Source organism: Microcaecilia unicolor, chromosome 1, assembly GCF_901765095.1.
Source record: "Microcaecilia unicolor chromosome 1, aMicUni1.1, whole genome shotgun sequence".
In the NCBI taxonomy this organism is placed as follows: domain Eukaryota; kingdom Metazoa; phylum Chordata; class Amphibia; order Gymnophiona; family Siphonopidae; genus Microcaecilia; species Microcaecilia unicolor.
In genome coordinates this window covers 299,361,768-299,366,039 of record NC_044031.1, presented here as the reverse complement: position 1 = coordinate 299,366,039, position 4,272 = coordinate 299,361,768, and the positions used below count along the sequence as shown (strand labels likewise).

At 45.1% G+C, this 4,272-nt stretch overlaps 1 protein-coding gene across 1 annotated transcript in view; it reads right to left on the bottom strand.

Annotated features, from left to right (window-relative positions):
- Window positions 1–3,845, bottom strand: part of LOC115472909 (serpin B4-like) — a 46,916-nt gene extending 43,071 nt beyond the window's left edge. Inside the window, exon 1 of the mRNA XM_030207422.1 lies at window positions 3,765–3,845. The gene's annotated coding sequence lies outside the window, so the exon portion shown is untranslated. The remainder of the gene's footprint in view (window positions 1–3,764) is intronic.
- Between the last annotated feature and the right edge of the window lie 427 nt (window positions 3,846–4,272).

Genomic DNA, 4,272 nt, shown 5'->3' with positions numbered 1-4,272 from the left:
ACATACACACACACACAAACGCAAACACATAAACACACACACACACACACACAAACACACACACAAACACATACACACACATAAACACACACACAAACGCAAACACACATAAACACACACACACACACAAACACATACACAAACACACACACACACACACAAACGCAAACACACACAAACACACACACACACACAAAACAACACACACAAACACACAAACACACACGCAAACACACACACACACACACAAACACACACGCAAACACACACACGCAAAACACACACACACATAAACACACACACAAACAAATGCACACACACACATAAACACACACACAAACACACAAACAAACGCAAACACAAACACGCACACACACAAACACACACACACAAACACACATAAACACACACACATAAACACACACGCAAACGTACACACAAATGCACACACACAAACACACACACACACACAAATGCACACACACAACCACATAAACACACAAACACAAACACACACACCCAGAAACACAAACACAAACACACACATATACACAAAAACATACAGAATCACAAACACACACAAACACACACACACACACACACACACACATAAAAACATACAGAAACACAAACACACACAAACAAACACACAACAAACACACACAAAACACAAAAACATACACACAAACACACACACACACACACAAACACACACACAAGCAAACACACACACACACACACAAACACACATACAAACACACACAAACACACAAAAAACACACACAAACACACACACAAACACACACACAAACACACAAACAAACACACACAAACACAAACACACACACACAGAAACACAAACAAACACACACACACAAGCACACACACACAAACACACACACACACACAAACAAACACACACACACACAAACCCAAACACACAAACACATACACACACACACACACACACACACAGAAACACAAACAAACACACACAAACACACACACACACAAACACACACACACAAACACACATACACAAACACAGAAACACAAACAAACACACACACACAAACAAACACATACACACAAACACACACACACAAACACACACACACAAACACACACACAAACAAACACATACAAACACACACACACACACACACAGAAACACAAACAAACACACACAAACACACACACACACAAACACACACACACAAAACACACCATACACAACACAAGAAACATCAAACAAACACACACACACAAACAAACACATACACACAAACACACACACACAAAACACACACACACAAACACACACACAAACAAACACATACAAACACACACACACACAAGCACACACACACAAACAGCCTCGACGGTGCACCTCTAAGTACCCCCCACTGCATCGTCACAACAACCCGTGCATCGGGGCATCAGAAAGCCCCTACCCCCCTTTCCTCCTCGCCGCATCACCCAACCCCTCCCCCGCCGCTTCACCAAGCCCATCCCCCCCACATCGACCGCCTCGCCACCCGCGGCCGCTAATATAAACTCTGTCCGGCGGCTGCTGCTGCTTCTATTCAGCAGCAGCAGCCGTACATAACAACAACAAACAAAAAACACCTCCTAAAACGCACCTCCATGGAGAACCATCTCACATTGGCTGACGTCTCTGCAGCCACTCCTCACTCTCCCCTCAAGTCAGTGCCCCTGCCGAAGACCCCGGAGAAACGCCGAGACGTCAGAGGGGAGAGGAGGAGCGCATGCGAGACTTCAGCCAATGTGAGATGCTTCTCAACGGAGGTGCGTTTTAGGAGGATTTTTTTTTTTTGGTTTCTTTATGGTACGGACTGCGCTGCTGAATAGCAGAAGGCAGCAGCCGCCAGACACAGTTTGTATTAGCGGTTGCGGGTGGCGAGGGGGTTGTGATGGTTGGGAGGGGCTTGGTGATGTGCCACGGTGGGGGGGTCGGGTGATGCGCGAAGGGGGGGACAAGGGCTTTCTTTGGGTGATGCGCCGGCTGGGGGGGGAAGGGGGGTCTTGCTGGACATGGGTGGCTGGAAGGAAGCAGGGGGAGGGGAGGGTCGTTGCACATGGGTGGCTGCAGGGGGGGCAGGGACATGGGTAGCTGCAGGGGGCAGGGGGACAGAAGGGTCGCTGGACCATGGTGGCTGCAGGGGGGGCAGGGGAGAGAGGAGGGACGCTGCCATGCGTGCCTGCAGGGGGACAGGAGGGATGCTGAGGAGGGGGGGGGCTGAGACCACATGGGTGGCGCAGGGGGAGCATGGGGACAGGAAGGATGCAGCAGGGGAGAGGAGGGTTGATGGGCATGGGTGGCTGCAGGGGGATGCTGGACATGGGTGGCTGCAGAACACGGGAGAGGAGGTCGCTGCACATGCCTGGCTGCAAGGGGGGCAGGGGAGAGGGAGGGGTGAGGGGGTTCCTCACACCACACACGCAGTCACTCATTCTCTTTCTGCCACATACACTCTCACTCACACACTCACGTTCTTTTGTCCCTCTCCTCACACAGTGTCACACAGAAACACAAACACTGTCTCGTCTCTCTCTCTACAACATTCTCTCTCTGACACACACGTCCATCTCTCACACACGCTCTTTCTGAAACATACACTCCAAAGAAAACCTTGCTAGCGCCTGTTCATTCCTAACAGAAACGGCCTTTTTACTAGTATATATATATATATATATATATATATATATATATATATATATATATATATACAGGGCTTTTTTGAGGCAGTACTTGGGGGTACTGAGTACCGACATCTTTTCCATTGTCTGCTAAAATTGACTCTTGGTCCCCAAGTTTTAATGAAAGAGCTCATGCTCTACACACCAATTCTTCCTTGTCATAGATTTTGTGACTGGTCGCAGGAGGCCTGGCTATTGTGGGGTATGTTCCTCAGTGATCACCCCACCCCTGAAAGGGTGGCCAGGCATTTAAGTACCAGCACTATATATATATATAATTCAGTGGATAGTATGCATCATTTCCCACTGGTGTGTACTTTGTTGGAAGGGTGAGCACTACTAATGATATGTCTCCTGAAATGAAAATATTTTTAAAAATAATTCTTGAACAAAATGATAATTCCCATAATGGACACAGGAAATGAAACAAATTGAAAATGATGGGTCTGCCAACCTCTACCCTAATGTGCAGCAAGACATCTTCGCTGTCTTGCTGCACGTTGTGTTCCCTGCGGAGATTTTCTTTCCTGCATTTACATCGATCCACCTCTACCCTAAACCATTTCACTCACTTGTATACACGCACTTCATCATCTCACATAGCTGTCTGATCCACCCACTAAAACTCTTCACTCACTAAGGTGCACATGCTCCCCTTTTATTCACACATATTCCACCCATCCATTGATCCATGCTCATACTGTCAACTCATGCATACACACCTACCAGCAGTCACAAAATTCTACTCAGACTGAGGATGGAAAACACACCTATGTGCATTGCTTCTAGCATGCACTGTACAGTTTATTTTCATTTACTAAGCAGCCTTCTCTTCCTCCTTAGAATTTTTAGCTGAGCTGGAACCTGCCTCAAGTAAAGCTGAAGCATCGTGAAACTCATTCACATTTGCTCAAGTATTTCCCTACTTTTATTCTATCTCCTTCCACTTCTTTTTCCTTATATTTAAACTGTCTCTCTTCTGGCAATAAAAGTCTTCTATTAGATCAGTAGAATTTGTAATTTATGAACAGTGCTTACAGTACCTTGTCTTCACACAGGAAAGCAGCAAATTGTCTCTTCAATCTTTCTCGATCTGCTCTTTCTTCTGAGTTATAAAGTTTTTCTTGTTCCACTCCCATTTCACCCCGAGTTGTTTAATAATAGGTTGGCCCATATTAAAAGTGCCTCTCCTGTAACTTCTGGAATGATGCAACATCTTGTGCAACAACTGTCCTCCATTGTCACACCTGATTTAAGAAGATAAGATTTCTGAAACTTTACAATTGTCATGGACCAAACCAATTGATGACTCAAAGGGTTTGAAATTCTTTTTTAATGTCTTGTTTCTTGTAATTGGCAAGGGCAAAATAGTCTTTTCTTGGCTATCAATAAAATTTAATCCCCATTTAAAAATCCAATCTTGCTTGTTAAAATTGAAAACAAATATTACCTGTGTTGTAAATAACTCAGGTTCCAGCCATGCCTTGATGACTCAAGGGTTTGAGATTTGAAATTCTTTTAAAATGTCTTGTTCATTGTAATTGGAAATGA